The sequence below is a fragment of the Microcaecilia unicolor genome, chromosome 8, assembly GCF_901765095.1.
Source record: "Microcaecilia unicolor chromosome 8, aMicUni1.1, whole genome shotgun sequence".
Lineage (NCBI taxonomy): Eukaryota > Metazoa > Chordata > Amphibia > Gymnophiona > Siphonopidae > Microcaecilia > Microcaecilia unicolor.
This window is the reverse complement of record NC_044038.1, coordinates 235,087,903-235,104,700: the sequence shown is the minus strand read 5'-3', so window position 1 is coordinate 235,104,700 and position 16,798 is coordinate 235,087,903. Positions and strand designations below refer to the sequence as shown.

Genomic DNA, 16,798 nt, shown 5'->3' with positions numbered 1-16,798 from the left:
TGAGACTGGCCCCATATAGCTCAGGAAACTGGTGTGCTGATTAGTGAAGCTCTTGCTGCCAGCAAGTGTGATAGGAGAGAGAGCAGGCCATCAGGGCTGGTGTTGAACATACTGGAGCCTGAGGCAGATACTTGGCAAAAGGTTCTAAAGCTAGCCAGCTCTTTAGCTCTGAGCAGGCTTTGGGGCTCTTTCTGGCATGGGGCCCAGTAAAATGTTTCTGTTTGCATCCCCTCCCCCCCCCCACAACACTGGTCCTGCAGGCCATGGCTGAATAGCAGGTAATAGTAGGGTCTGGGGGATGGAAAAGGCAGACAGCATCAGGACTGAAATCAGTGGCCTGTTTCTGCCCTGGAATTGAGGACAGGATCAGTGGCGTAGCCACAGGTGGGCCTGGGCCCACCCACTTAGGGCTCAGGCCCACCCAACAGTACCACACATTTAGCGGTAGCTGGTGGGGATCCCAAGCTCTGCCCCTGATTGTAATGAAAACGCTGCTCTCCACGATACTGGCACCTGCGCATGCTCAGTTTTCAGCGCATGCCTGCTGCAGACTGCCAAGGTGGAAAGAAGCATTTTCCTGCCAGCTGAGATATTTTTTGGGTGGTGGTGGTGGGGGGGGGGGGGGGGGGGAGAGAACATTTGGTGCACACCCACTTCTTGCCTTTGCCCACCCAAAATCTGTTGTCTGGCTACGCCCCTGGACAGGACATGGTATGAATGGCAGGGGCAGTAAGTGAAAATGGTGGGTAGGGGGAACAGGTGGCAGTCAGAAGACAATTATGAGCCCTGCTGCGCATCTAGAGCAGTGGTCCCCAAACCTGGTCCTGGAGGCACCCTAGCCAGACAGGTTTTCAGGATATCCACAATGAATATTCATGAGAGAGATTTGCATGCAGACAAATGAACCAAAAGACATCTCCCCTTACAACAACAACAGAAACAAAATGGGACAATCCACTGCTAATTACATAAGTACTTAAGTATTGCCATACTGGGACAGACCAAAGGTCCATCAAGCCCAGCATCCTGTTTCCAACAGTGGCCAATCCAGGTCACAAATACCTGGCAAGATCCTGAAAAACTTCAATACATTTTATGCTGAAGCCCTCCAGACCTTTTTTTAAACCCCACTAAGCTAACTGCCCTTACCACATTCTCTGGCAACGAATTCCAGAGTTTAATTACACATTGAGTGAAGAAACATTTTCTCCGATTCATTTTAAATTTACTACATTGTAGCTTCATCGCATGCCCCCTAGTCCTAGTATTTTTGGAAAGCGTAAACAGACGCTTCACATCTACCCGTTCAACTCCACTCATTATTTTATAGACCTCTATCATATCTCCCCTCAGTCGCCTTTTCTCCAAGTTGAAGAGCCCTAGCCGCTTTAGCCTTTCCTTACAGGGCAGTCGTCCCATCCCCTTTATCATTTTCGTCGCCCTTCTCTGCACCTTTTCTAATTCCACTGTATCTTTTTTGAGATGGGGCAACCAGAATTGAACACAATATTCGAGGTGCGGTCACACCATGGAGCGATACAAAGTCATTATAACGTCCTCACTTTTGTTTTAAATTCCTTTACTAATAATACCTAATGTTCTGTTTGCTTTCATCAACAACGACACTGAGATCCCTTTCTTGGTCGGTGACTCCTGGAACCTTGCATTACGTAGCTATAGTTCGGGTTCCTCTTTCCCCCATGAATCACTTTGCACTTGTTCACATTAAACATCATCTGCCATTTAGACTCCCGGTCTCATAAGGTCTTCTTATAATTTAATTACCGATGGTCTAGGGGAATCCAGACTCAGACTGTCCAGCTGTCCAGAGTGAAGGTCGTGGGGGATCTGAGGAGGAAGAGGACCACCAGGTTCCTGCAGCTTCCCCCTCCCCCCCTTTTTTTTTCAAATGATCAGTTAAAGAAACAACAAAAAACTAAGAAAAAAAAATGCAACCATTCTGGATGCAGTGATTTAAAAAAATATACAATGTCCTCAAGTTACCTCACTTCAGGCTCAGATTTATTTACAAGGAAAGAAAAATAAAACAGAATTTGTCATTGGATGTGACAAGGAACACAAGACATAAAACGTAAGCAATATATACTGATTACAGATCTTGAGCCTATATCGGTCTGTACCTGACAAAAGGTAAATAGCAGCTATGTATGCGAAAACAAACTGGATTAGTCATTGTATGTAAGCTAATTAAATTGCTTTCCATCTAGCTTGTGATTAGCATTCCATTGTCCCCTTTTTTTCTATTGTTGTAGGAGGGGGGGAAATGGTTTTTAGCCCATTTGTTGTTCTCAGGAGCGAACGATTTGTTTGTTTTTTTTTCTATCTTTTAATGGTGTTCCGAATTTAATTTGTTTTATGATTTTATTGCATGATTTGCTCTGTAAACCGTTCTGATTTGCTTGGCAATAAGTGACGGTATAGCAAAATAAATAAGCGATACACGATGCAAATGTCTCTCATGAATATTCATTGTGGATATCCTGAAAACCTGTCTGGCTGGGGTGCCTCCAGGATTAGGTTTGGGAACCACTGGGCTAGAGGATAAGTGAGCGGGCAGGGGGCTGCTTCTTCCTCCTCCTCCACTACCACCAGCAGGGATCAGCAGTAGTGAGAGTGAGGAGGGGGGGGGGGGGGGGGACTGAATCAGTCTCTATGGAGTTTATTTTTTCCATATATGAATGATATTTAAGAATCATTTCCTTTCTCAGGAATTACTTCTGTGCAGACATCCATGGAAATACTGATGAGGAACATGTGTGTGTGTGTGTGTGTGTGTGTGTGTGTGTGTGTGTGTGTCAGCCCCCTCCTTCCCTCTGCCCACTCACAGTCCAGCATCTCTCCCTCTCTCTCCCACCAGCAAACGGGCATCTCCCCTCCCCCCCCCTTTGCTGGCAATCCTGCATCTCTCTCTGCTTCTCAATCCCCTCCCCCCCTAGTGTACCTTTTAAAACTTCACTTCTGGAGGTGAGCAGTGAGTGATTCACTGATGCTGCTGGCACCAGCCCCAAAGCTGTTCCTTCAATTCAGCTTCCTCTTTCTGCATGGGTGGGACCCTGTCAGTGGAAAGGCTCTGGAGCTGGTGCACTGCTCCCTGCCAGGGTCTTCTGGAAGTGAAGTTTTAAAAGGTACATGAGGGGGCTGAGAGACTGTGGGACAGGATGCTGGATAATCAGCAAAGGGGGAGGGGGGAGAGAGAGAGAGAGATGCCAGGAGTCTTCAGCTGACAGTTTTGCGGGATCCCCACCAGCCACAGCAAGGCCCCTCATTCAGTTTAGAGGAGTCCCCACCCAGGACCATGCAATGCACCTCTTAAGGATCTCATCAGTGCTAACATGGCTCTTCATACATAAAACATTCCCTGTATCATACGGTTCCAATTGGGAAACTAATGTCATTTGTTTCTGAAATATGCAATCCCTCAGACCAATGAGATGCAAATATTTTTATTTTCCAAAGTTACAGAAAAACTGTTGACTGTAAATTTGTCTAAATCTGGATTTCTGAGGGAATCAAGTCTAAAGTCATGGCCTTAAATAGGCTGCAGTTTGTAGAACGGCACTAGGTGGAGATCAAGGAGGTTTTTTTTTTTTCATTTCACAGACAGTATATGGGTTTTTTTTTTCCAGATAGGAGGCTGGTTCAGTAACTCATGACGTGCAATCTCTCTGTCTCTCTCTCTCTCCTTCCCTCCCTCAGCTCCAGCTCCCTTGTTTTTCAGATCTGCCCGATCTCTCTGCCTTGCTGCAGCTGGCTTTGATTTTATTTTTATATTTGAGAAAGAAACCCATATTTATTTTTAATTCTTTTATATATATATATCCCTGCATCCGGAACGGTTGCATTTTTTTTTATTCTTAGTTTTTTTTTTTTTGTCCTTTTTTTAACTGATCATTTGAAAAAAGGGGGGGAGGGGGAAGCTGCAGGAACCTGGTCCTCTTCCTCCTCTGATCCCCCATGAGCTTCACTCTGGACAACTGGACAGTCTGAGTCTGGATTCCCCCTAGACCGTCGGTAAGGTCCTGGTTTAATAACCTGATATTCCCAACTCTTCTGCTCATGCCTCCGCCTCTGACCTTGTTTGTTTGTCTGTCTGTGGTATATGGGAAGGCAGCAGGGTTCACCCCTCCTCCACTACCCTCCCCATGCTTTGCAAATTCACCAGCGCCCAGGACTGTTTTGCTCTGTCACTGCAACAAAGTGCAAAAACAGAGCAGACAAGGTAGGAGGTTTCACGAGTTAGCCATTTTTATTTCTCTTAAGAATCACATGCTAGATTGGAAAGCCATTTAATTAGCTTGCATGCAGCGACTATAAAGTCCAGTTTCTTTTCACATACGTTTCTCTACCTTTTGTCAGGTACGGATTATATAGGCTGTAGATCTGTTGTAAGTATGTATCGTTTAATTCTTGTGTTCTTTGTCACATCCATTTCAGAATTTCTTTCTTCCTAAATAAATCTGGCCCTAAAAGCGAAGTAACTGGAGGACATTGTATACAATTAGATCTGGATTGTCCCCCCTTTTTTTTTCTATTGTAGGAGGGGTGGGGGATGGATTTTGGTCCTTCTCGGTTTATCCGAGGCTGGAATCGGGCTGTACCCGGGGTCAATTCCAGAGAAGGATCGAGACTCTTTCCTTTCAAATCCTCTGCTTCACAGGGAAATCTGACGCATTGTTCTCAGCCAGGGGTAAATTCGGTGTCAGATTAACCCCACGTGGCCAATGCTCGCCTCCCGGAAAGAGAAATGTTGCCCTTCTTGGGATGTAAAAGGGCTTTGGCAGGGAAGGATTTAAGGCGTTTGCTGGTTTTCACTCACGGAAGCTGGGTTTGGCCGTATTTCTTCAAAGTGCAGGGGCTGCACCGGTCTGGCAGGTGTGAGCGGGGGAGAGAAGCAGGGTCAGAACCGAAGGCTGCGTTCAGCTAAGCTAAAACAACGCAGTAGCAACCGAGATTAATACTAATAATTGGGGCTGGGGGGTGAGCTGCCCCCAGAAGTGGGGTTTTTTTTTTTTTTTTTGGCACACTCCCTAGTCTCTTTCCACAGATCACGCCAGGCAGCAGGGCACACCCACCGACTGTGCTGCTGGGAAGAGGCAATAGGGGGCGCTGGAGAGCATCGTCAGCTGAACAGGTGAGCTGTGGGCGGAGCCGGGCAGGTAGAAGGAGGCGGAGCCGAGGCTGCCCCCGTCCCTGCCTCCCCTCCATTCAATGCTTTTTCTCTCTTCCGCCCACCTCTTGCTCTAGGCACATCAGCCAGGCGTCCGATCGGGTTCCGCCCAAAACCTGCTGGTTGCGGTCTGAGCTTTCCTGAAGCTGAGAGAACTGACACCTCTTATTGGGTTCCTTGAGCATGGGGGGGAGGGTATTTATTTTATTGCATTTGTATCCCACATTTTCCCACCTATTTGCAGGCTCAATGTGGCTTACAGAGTATGGTTATGACATAATCATTCCATTATATCAGATACATTTAGTGGTGTGCAAAGATTAAGTAAGGGAAGAGAGATGGCAGGTGTTAGGGTGGAAGGTAGGTAGTTTTGTAAGGTTATGGGTTCTCTTTGTAAGCCTTATGGAAGAGATGTGTTGTGTGTATATGACTACTACTACTATTTAGCATTTCTATAGCGCTACAAGGCGTACGCAGCGCTGCACAAACATAGAAGAAAGACAGTCCCTGCTCAAAGAGCTATGTAATAAAAGTGAGCCAAGTATAGGACAATCAAGCCATTGTGACATCACTGATGAGGTTGGCTCTTATTGGTGGCCTGAGGCATTATGACATCACAATATTAGCTCTGGTTACAAGAGACTACTACTACTACTATTTAGCATTTCTATAGCGCTACAAGGCGTACGCAGCACTGCACAAACATAGAAGAAAGACAGTCCCTGCTCAAAGAGCTTACAATCTAATAGACAAAAAATAAAGTAAATCAAATCAATTAATGTGTACAGGAAGGAGGAGAGGAGGTTACCAGTGGTTACGAGTCAAAAGCAATGTTAAAGAGGTGGGCTTTCAGTCTAGATTTAAAGGTGGCCAAGGATGGGGCAAGACGTAGGGGCTCAGGAAGTTTATTCCAGGCGTAGGGTGCAGCGAGACAGAAGGCGCGAAGTCTGGAGTTGGCAGTAGTGGAGAAGGGAACAGATAAGAAGGATTTATCCATGGAGCGGAGTGCACGGGAAGGGGTGTAGGGAAGGACGAGTGTGGAGAGATACTGGGGAGCAGCAGAGTGAGTACATTTATAGGTTAGTATAAATGGTCTTAGGCATTAGTCCTTCATTTTAATTCCTAAAGGCAATTGGAAATGCATGCACACTGAAATCCTGGTGCAGCTTCAGGAAAGGAGCCAGAGAAGACATAGCTAAAGCTTTTTGTTCCCCCCCCCCCCCCCCCCCCCCCCCAAAGCACTGTTGTGAGGGAGAGGACTACATCAATCGCACATTTCTTTTAATACACAGATGTTAGGGATTACTTGGGGACCCAGAGTGAGCAGGAAAGCAAATGGCTTGTCCTGAAGTGCCGCAGTCAGCCTCTTTTCTCTATATGGGCAGTGGTGAAAGGCCTGACAGCATTATGAGCTGCAATTCGTTCGTTCACAGGCGGTACCAGGGCATCTCAAACAATGCTTAATAAAACCATAATGTATGAAACTTCAGCTGACTCATTTCCAATACAAAGGACTCCAGTTAAATGTGTACAGTGTTTTAAGAGCAAACACCATATTTCATTTAGCTGCTGCCTTCCATGCGTCTGTCCTGTTTTAGGTGCACCAAAACAGGGCTGGCCTTAAAAATGAGGCAAAGTGGTTGCCCTGGGGGCAGGAGGAGCTGTAGCTAAAGCAAAACAGTAAATCTCTGACTGCCACATTGTTACTTGCAGGGAGTGTGTGGACAGTTTTCAAATAGCCCATTGCCCTGGGCATATGACCATGGGAAATGGCCTTCGTTATCAACATATGCACAAAACAAAGGTTAATCTGTATGGGCATGAGTGTCCATTTATTAATTTTTACAAAATTGCTCAGAGTGGTAGTGTTGGGGTGATCCTGGCTGTTGAGTTTTATTACCGATGTCTCGGGGAGAGGGGGCTAAGGACCTGAAAGTTAAATGCGGAGTATGTTGGGGAGGAGAGCATAAGGACTGTGGTTTACCGAGGGAGGAGTTTAATACCCTTGCACCAGGGCACACAATGAAATCTTTAATTGCCCCACCATTTTCTATGTTCTCACCTGCACATTTTGTGTGGTTGCTGAATTAGAATTTTTCTGTTTCTTACACCATCATGAATCCATTAAAACTGCCTCTTTCGCCTTTCTCATGACATCGCTGGACCTCCGCACCACTGATAGCCTAGTTCAGGGGTGTCCAACCTCAGTCTTCGAAGCCTGCAACCCACTCAGGTTTTCAGGATTTCCCCAATCAATATGCATGAGATCTGTTTGCAAGCACTGCCTCTATTGTATGGAAATAGATCTCATGCATATTCATTGGGGAAATCCTGAAAACCTGACTGGGTGAGGTCAAGGTTGGAAACCCCTTGCTTAGTTCAAGCCTCTAAACCAAGAATTCTCAACCCAGTCCTCAGAACACACCAAGCTAGCCTGGTTTTCAAGATAACCGTAGTGAAAGAGATGAAGGTGGCAGCAGGAAGTGTTAAAACAGTGAGTTGAGCTGGGCAGCAGGAAAAGCAAAATCTCGTACCTGTCTACGGATAGCCCAATACCAGCTGTGGTTCAGATGTCTATTGACAAATTTGTGGTCTCTGCTTCATCAGCTGCTGTTTTTGTCTGCGTGCTCAGGCATGGAGCAGGAGACCTGGCCCATGCAGGATTAGATGCTATACTGAGCCCAGAGCAACCCGAGATCTCTCTGAGACCCAGTGCAGGGACATAGCCAGACACCAGATTTTGGGTGGGCACCAAATGTTCTCCCCGCCCCAAAATCTCCACCCCCAAAAAATCTCAGCTGGCAGGAAAATGCTTCTTTCCACCTTGGCAGTCTGCAGGAGGCATGCGCTGAGAACTGAGCATGCGCAGGTGCCAGTGTCGTGGCGAGTAGCATTTTTGTTACCACCGGGGAAGTCTTCAGCTGGCAGAGCTTGGGATCTCCACCAAATACTGCTAAGCGTGTGCTACTGTTGGGTGGGCCTGAGCCCAAAGTGGGTGGGCCCTGGCCCACTCAGGCCCACCTGTGGCTACACCACTGACCCAGTGTTGGGTTACTGTCAGTGGAATTGCAGGGAGGGCTGGATGCAGAAGGTGCTGCTAAGGCCCCCCAGTGTAGACTGGGTTTCTCTGATACTGGCGTGCTTCCACTGAGATTGCAGACTCAGTGGAGTTTGAATAAGGAGTGTGCTGGTAATCTAGAGCCTGGACAAGCTGCATAACATATAGCAATCCCGGGGGGGGGGGGGGGGGGGGGGGGGGGGTTGATATCGGGTCATCTATTGTTAAGTGGAGGCAGATGAAAACAAACATTTTGTTTTTGAGAGAACTTTGTGAGGTTATTGGTGAAGTTGAATGCTCATAATTAGGAAGACTGGAGAAGACGGCTCAGCAGGCTCAGATTGGGGGGAGGGGGGGATGCCTTAGCAGCGCCTTCTGCATCCGGCCCTCCCTGCATGAAGAGCTGTTAAGTCAGAGGGTAGAAGTAGCCTAATGGTTAGAGCAGTGGGTGGAGAACCTGGGGAACTGGGTTCAATTCCCACTGCAGATCCTTGTGACCCTGGGTGAGTCACTTAACCCTCCATTGCCCCAGGTACAAAAACAGATTGTGAGCCCAGTAGGGACACAGAAAGTACCAGCACAGAATATGTAAACCACTTTGGTTGCACCACGGAAAGGTGGTATATGAAGTCCATGTCCCCACCAGCAAGGATAATTGGACAAAATAGGATAAGATGACGTGTGAAATGTAAGCGTCTCAGGTGGAGTTGGTGACAAATAAAACCATGACACATGGTAGAAAATATGAATCAATTTATTAATTTCCCCCAAATCACCAATGTTATGTGCTATGGTTATGATCAAGAAATACTTTGATGGCGTTGCAGATTCCAAAATAATCTTTCCCTTCACTGTCTAGAGCTATTTGTGTTGCCTCTGGTTCATTTGTATTATTATTTATTGCATTTGTATCCCACATTTTCCCACCTATTTGCAGGCTTAATGTGGCTTACAAAAACCTGTTATGGCATCGCCATTCCAGGAGATAGATACAACTGGTGTTATAACAGATTCATGGATGAGGAAAAAGATCTAAACAAAGTTATAGAAAGATAGTTAATAGAATAGGGTGAGGTGTTATAATTAAGCTATGGATTCCCATTGTAGGCCTTGTTGAAGAAGTGGGTTTTCAGAGATTTACGAAAGCTAGTTATGTCGTTTATCGTTTTCAGATCAGTTGGTAGGTCATTCCATAACTGCGTGCTCATGTAGGAGAAGCTAGTCGCATGTGTTAGTTTGTATTTTAATCCTTTGCAGTTGGGGAAAGGTAGTTTGAGGAATTTGCTGGAGTGATCTGTTAGCATTTCTAGGAGGTAGGTCCACGAGGTCTTGCATGTAGCTCGGGGCATCTCCGTGGATGATTTTGTGGACAATCGTGCAGATCTTAAATGCGATACGTTCTTTAAGTGGGAGCCAGTGCAGTCTTTCTCTTTTTGAACTTAGAAGACGAGAGAGAGAGGTCAAAATGGCCAGCTTGGATGGGTTTTTGGAAAGCTCTCAGTCCATCATTTCTCTTTTTTGTATTTTTCACCCTTGAAACTGATGGAAATTGGATTCTTCAATTGTAGTTTCATTGAAAACAGAACAGTTTTTGTGGCATGAATGTTATGGCATTTCCTGATTTATCTAGGGCTATAAAAAGTAGATGGAAGACTTCTTTTGGCCAAGCGTTAGCCTTAGTTGCAACATATTTCCATTAGTTTCCTTGTAAATGTATAGTGATATATCAGTGTAATACTTATGTGTGTGTTTGAGTCACTACATTTACACAGTTTTCTGGATGTTAAGGTTGTTGACATTGTGACTGTGTAATTGGATATTGCATCTCTACCTTCGTTTTCCCCAAATTCAGAGGACTGCTCTCTTTTTGCCTTCTGTTTATTTCCAATTCTTGATCTCTCTCGTGTGGTCTCAGGTAGACATTGTAAGTTTCGGGGTTGTTTTTGCCTATGTAATGTTTTTTTTTTTTCCCAGTTGTGAAATGTACAAAATACATCTTTTCTTGGTCAAGCATATAGCTTGTTGTTTTTCTTTGTATTCTTTTTTTTTTTTCAAAACAAATAAAAATAATATGCACACTGAATATGTATGAGATAAATGTGCATACACTCCCTCCATTGAATGTAAATCTCTCTCAGGCATATATTCATGTGGGTGTCCTGAAAACCTGACTGGCTAGGCGTGTCCTGGGTTGAGAACTCCTGATCTAAACCTTATCTTCCTCTTTCTGATCTGGTTGTCTGAGTTACATCCACCCAGAAGTGAGTCAGAGTCTAACTCGGGGGCCGATGTAATAAGCTGTATGTTTGTTTATTACATTTGTATCCCACATTTTCCCACCTATTTGCAGGCTCAATGTGGCTTACATAGTACCGTGAAGGCATTCGCCAAGACTGGTAGGGGACAAGTACGAAAGATATTATGGTGGAATAGGGAAGATAAGATTCAGGCACGTGGGGTTAAAGGTAAGGAGGGTTTGATAATGTCCAATACGATCTTTGGTAGTGAAGTGTTGCAGAGTTGAGGCATTTAAGTTGGGTCAGTCGGGTATGCCTTTCCGAATAGATGAGTCTTTTTCATAGCTTGTGGCAGTGTGTTCCACAGTCGTGTGCTTATGTAAGAGAAGTTGGACGCATGGGTTGTCTTGTATTTAAGTCCTTTGCAATTTGGGTAGTGGAAATTCAGGTAGGTCCGTGATGAAATGGTACTATTTCTGATTGGGAGATTAATCAGGTCAATCATGTAACCTGGGACTTCACCGTAGATAATCTTATGGACCAAGGTGCAGGTCAATAAGTTTAACACATTAGTTTAACACATCTATATGCCTGCATGTCATTGCATGTTAAGTGTTTCCAAGACCAGAAATGTTACAAGCATGGTCTTTGGGACAGGGATTGTTGAATTCCTTCCTGTTAAGACTAGTACTAGCCGCTGAGCCCGTAAAAACGGGCTAGTAAAGGAAGGGGGGGGGGGGTTTGAAAGGCCCCCCCCCGGATAGGTCGCCGCCACCCCTCCCCCCCCCGGAGTTGCCGCCGCTCCCCCCCCCCCGGAGTCCACTCCGCCACCCCTCCACCCGAGCTGGGTACCTGGCTTCACTATTCAAACCGCCGGAACGCAGCACACAGCTCATCTGAGCTGCCGTCGGCCTTCCTTCTTCTCTGCGTGTGTTCCGCCCTCGTGTGACATAATGTCAGCGAGGGCGGGACACAGGCAGGTAAGGAAGGCCAATGGCAGCTCAGATGAGCTGTGTGCTGCGTTACGGCGGTTTGAATAGTGAAGCCAGATACCCAGGCTCGGTGGAGGGTGGGTGTCGGCGGCGACTCCGGGTGGGTGGGGGGAGCAGTAGCAGCAACCCTGGGGGGTGGGGAGCGGTGGCGGTGGTGGTTCCCTCACTCACAGGTGCGCAGGTTCCCTCTCTGTCACGCCCCCGTCATCACGTATTGACGCGGGGGCGGGACAGAGAGGGTCTCTACTGTGCATTTGCGAGTGAGTACACCTCTTGCCATTATGGTCTGTGCCAGTGCCGGTGGTGGGAGGCAGAGATAGTGCTGGGCAGACTTATACGGTCTGTGCCAGAGCTGGTGGTGGGAGGTGGGGTTGGTGGTTGGGAGGCGGGGATAGGGCTGGGCAGACTTATACGGTCTGTGCTGGGGCTGGTGGTTGGGCGGCGGGGATAGTGCTGGGCAGACTTATACGGTCTGTGCCAGAGCCGGTGGTGGGAGGCAGGGATAGTGCTGGGCAGACTTCTACGGTCTGTGCCAGAGCTGGTGGTGGGAGGCGGGACTGGTAGTTGGGAGGCGGGGATAGTGCTGGGCAGACTTGAAGGGTCTGTGCCGGAGCTGGTGGTTGGGAGGCGGGGTTGGTGGTTGGGAGGTGGGGATAGGGCTGGCCAGACTTATACGGTCTGTGCACTGAAGAGGACAGTACAAATAAAAAAGTAGCACATATGAATTTATCTTCTTGGGCAGACTGGATGGACTGTGCAGGTCTTTTTCTGCCGTCATCTACTATGTTACTATATCTTTGATGGGATTTGCCACTTAGGCAAGCAGCAATAGTAGTATCTGTTTCTACTGGAAGTAAAGAGAAACCGTGACTGTCAGGTACGTTAGGATCCTTCACTGAGCTTTAGTGGAAGTTTTTCAATGCATATGCAAAAAAAAAAAGTTTTGTTCCCAATGCAGTCTAAAAGGGGTTTCTCGAACCAGTCCTTGGGGCACATAGGTCAGTCAGGTTTTCAAGATATCTGCAATGATTATGCATGAAATAGAGAAGAATGTAAGAAACAGTCATACTGGATGGTCCATCCAGCCCAGTATCCTGCTTCCAACAGTGACCAATCCAGGTCACAAGTACCTGGCAGAATCCCATGCACTGCTTACATTATATGCAAATCGATTACATTACATCTGAATCTTTTAGCCTGCATGCACCTACATAGTTCAATTCGGGTAACAAAAGAAAAACCAGAGTATCCTCTGGGAAATCACAAAGTAACAAAGAGAAGCCAAGAATACATACCTCGATAATATCAGGTTCCAAACTTAGCAAATAAAAGCCATCTTCAGATGTTTCCCAAACTGAAAATGATCTTTAACTGATCCAAGTGACAACAGTAATGCATTCCATACCAAAGCGGCCTGATATGACAGAGATGTATTAAACTGTTTCCTAGACTTCAGATGCTGATGGAAAAATTAACAACAGCTGGTTCCTAAGACCGTGCACTACATTTCCAGTTAAACATTGAAAATAAATCTGTATATATTCAGGTAAATCACCGTACAACACTTTGTGAGTTGAAGTATAGATTTTAAAATGCAATCTGGTATCTTTAGGGAGCCAGGGCAGTTCTCAAAACCACGGTGTTAAAAAAATCATATTTAGATGCAGAATAAAACGTCTGTATTATGTACCTACTGTATCCTGTGTTTCAAAATTTTCTAGCAGCCGATATAGCCTGAATTACAGTAATCTAGCTGTCATGCATATTTATTGTGGATATCCTGAAAACCGGACTGTCTGGGTGTGTCCCATGGACTAGGCTGAGAACCACTGCAGTAAACCAATGGCATTCAAATCACTGTGCTGTAAAAAAAAAAAAAAAATGTTTGCAGACAGAATAACTGAACATGATACCCCACAGTAACAAGCTTCAGTTTTCAGAATCAGGCAGAAATTCTGTCTTCTTTCCTGTCAGTGTCTAAGCCAGTCCCTGTTCAGTACTGAACACTGAGTGGTACTAACTCATGCACTGGCAGGAAAGGAGACAGGATGGAGTTTTGTTTTCTATCAGGCAGTGGCGTTCCTGGCCTGGATGGCACCTGGGGCGGAGCGCCGATGCGCCCCCCCCCCCCCCGCTAGATGACACCTCTTCCCCACTCCGGTGAAATGACACCCCCCCCGGGTGCATGCTGCTGGGGGGTGGGGGTGCCGCGGCACGTGCCTGCTCCTCTGAGTTCGCTAAACTTCGTTCATTCGCTGCAGCTCCCTCTGCCCCGGAACAGGAAGTAACCTGTTCCGGGGCAGAGGGAGCTGCAGCGAACGAACAAAGGTTAGCGAACTTGGAGGAGCAGGCGCGCACTGCGGCACCCCCCGGCAGCGTGCACCTGGGGCGGACCGCCTTCCCCCCCCCTTGGTACGCCACTGCTATCAGGACAGGGCACTTCTATGAACCAAGAATACTTACCTGGTCCCAGGGAAGTGCCCACCATGTCCTATTCCTCTGCTTCCATTTTGGAAAAAAGGCAGTGCTTGACTCGCGGTACATTAGAATAGTGGTTCTCAATTCAGTCCTGGGGGATCACCAGCCAGTTGGGTTTTCAGGATATCCCTAATGAATATGCATGAGAGAGATTTGTATATAATGGAGGTGACAGGCATGCAAATCTGCCTCATGCTTTTTCATTAGGATATCCTGAAAACCCTTGTATTCAAATATACCACTAGACATGAGCCTACCAGATACAGAGATGCTAATGTATCCAGTTCCAGACTGGAGATTCTGGGACAGTCCTAGATTTCTGATCAACCCATCCTAGATTATTTATTTTTTTATTTTATTTGTTTGTGACATTTGTATCCCACATTTTCCCACCTATTTGCAGGCTCAATGTGGGTTACATTAGTACCGGAGAGGCGTTTACAGACTCCGGTGTGCACAACTACATAGTGAGTTGTGATAGGATGAAGTTCATGTGGTATTTCTACATTAGAGAATCGTACAGTGTTAGAGTTGTGTTAGGTCCATAGCGTTCAATAGTTTGTTGTGTTGCCGAAATCAGGCAATTAAGTTGGATCGGTAGGGTATGCCTTTTTAATCAGGTTAGTTTTTAGTGTTTTCCGGAAGTTTAAGTAGTTGTACATCGTTTTTAAGGCTTTTGGTAATGCGTTCCACAGTTGTGTGCTGATGTATGAAAAGCTGGATGCATGTGTTGATTTGTATTTAAGGCCTTTGCAGCTCGGGTAGTGGAGGTTTAGATATGTTCTTGATGATTCGTAGGTGTTTCTGGTTGGTAGGTCAATTAAGTCTGTCATGTATCCCGGGGCTTCCCCATAGATAATTTTGTGAACCCAGGTACAGATTTTGAAGGCAACGTGTTCTTTGATTGGCAGCCAGTGTAGTTTTTCACGGAGGGGCTTTGCGCTTTCAAATCGCGTTTTTCCAAATATAAGCCTAGCTGCCATGTTTTGAGCAGTTTGAAGTTTCTTTAAGGTTTGTTCTTTACATCCCGCATAGATTCCATTCCATTATGACAGCTTTTCCCACGTTGCTCCTGGAGTATCCCAGGATATCGACAATGAATGTGCATGAAATTGACTCGCATGCACTGCTTCCATTATGTATAGATCTCTAAGGCAATGGGCAGGATCAGACACTGTAAATCTCACACAGCTTTGGGATATAAGTTCAAAATCAAGACTGGCCCAAAAGTCTCCAGCCTGGAACTGGGTAACTTGGTATCTCCGCAAAGAAGTGAGTGTGCAGGACAAGGCACCACCATTTTCAAGATGGCAGAGCCAGAAGCAGGAGCAAGTGGACATTGCTTCTGCCTCTCAATTTAAGGTGTATTGTGCATGGAGGGGGGGGGGAATTCAGGGTTCACTTGGGCCATCTCAGATTGTGTCAAAGGGGTGGTGAAGGAGGACTTTGGGGGGGGGGGGCTCATTTCTGCAACCAGGGATTGTTTCTGGGGAGCAAAGGGGATGTTCGAGGTCCACTTGAGCAACCAGGAAAGGGACACACTTGGGGTCCCACTAGGACCAACAGGGACTTTTTTTCCCCTGCAAGATCATTTACAGAGTGCCCTAAGGTAAACTGCTGCTCGTCACCTCAAATGACTTCTTAAATTCCATTCTGCATCTCAAGACCTGTAGTAAAGGTTCAGTGCTAAGGGAGAAGTAAACCCTATGCCAAAATTTAGCACAATTTTGTTTCTACATCGGTAGCAATTGCTTATTCCGCTGATTTGCATGTGTTTGCACACTGAGTACCCTGTTCTTAAGCACAGCTGTTTTACTGAGGATTTTACTGCACTAAAACCCTTTACTTTATTGGGTAGTAATATTAATGAAGGAAAATCCTAAATAAATGGACACACTACAGAATAACTCCCTACTACATCGCTCACTTTTCCTCAGCCTGACCTGCCACTTGAAGTTGGAAGGATTTGCAAATTAGTATGGGGAGGGTTTTTTTGTGATTTGAGAATGAATTCGTGAGCACAAAGTGTGAATGCTAGGCTATAAGTTAAAAAAAAATCCTATCACTAATTTATATCTATAAGGAAATAGAATGCATTAGCATTATATGAGTCGATGGATGGTCTGGGGGCAGAGCCAGAAGTTATCCAGGTTCCCGTATCCAGATAACTATCTGGACAAGTTAGGATGTGACCATTTTATATCTGGACATTGATAGGGAATTCTATATATGGCGCTGACCGTTAATCAAATATTTGGCATGAAAAAGTGTTATAACGGATGCAAGGCACTGGAAAAGGGCAAAAAAAAAAAAATGCAGATCCATTCAAAAACATTCTTGCATGCCCAGCTGTAGAATAGCATCTCAATGTTTCTGCAGGAATCGGTAAAGGGAGCTCGGCTATGGGAGAAACATGGGTAGGCCTGGGCGTTCCCGTAAAATGCACGCAGTGTTATAGAATTCAGGGGATACACACCCAGCTTGTGCGCTGAGATTTACACCTGGTTTCCATTGGTGTAACTCCTCGCGCCCAAAGTTGATCCCCAATCCCGATGTTATGCGTTATTCTATAAAGGCAGCCGATCCTGGAGTGTCCTTTGTAGAATACCGTTCAGCATCATTTTATTTTTGCGCCAAATTTGTGTGCCATTTATAGAATTTTCATCTTAGTGCTGGGTGCGGCCTAGGGCTGAATATCTGGGGTATAAGTTTAAGCACCACGTTGTTGTCATTTTAAAACAACACTGACCGTGGAGTTTAAACATCAAGGGGATAATTGGTTATGATACTTACAGCCAGGAGCCCATAACAGCAGCTTGTTGTGTTCATTGTATATGTTAAACCC

The 16,798-nt window shown here is 46.0% G+C and overlaps 1 protein-coding gene across 5 annotated transcripts in view; it reads left to right on the top strand.

Annotated features, from left to right (window-relative positions):
• The first annotated feature begins 3,898 nt into the window (after window positions 1-3,898).
• The window catches only part of EPB41L1 (erythrocyte membrane protein band 4.1 like 1), a 302,903-nt gene continuing 290,003 nt past the window's right edge, over window positions 3,899-16,798 (top strand). For 4 of the 5 annotated variants that reach the window (XM_030211261.1, XM_030211259.1, XM_030211260.1 and 1 more), the window contains exon 1: window positions 3,899-4,032. The gene's annotated coding sequence lies outside the window, so the exon portion shown is untranslated. Of the gene's footprint in view, window positions 4,033-4,850; window positions 5,153-16,798 lie in introns of those variants that run through there. The other variant, XM_030211257.1, reaches the window with a different exon arrangement.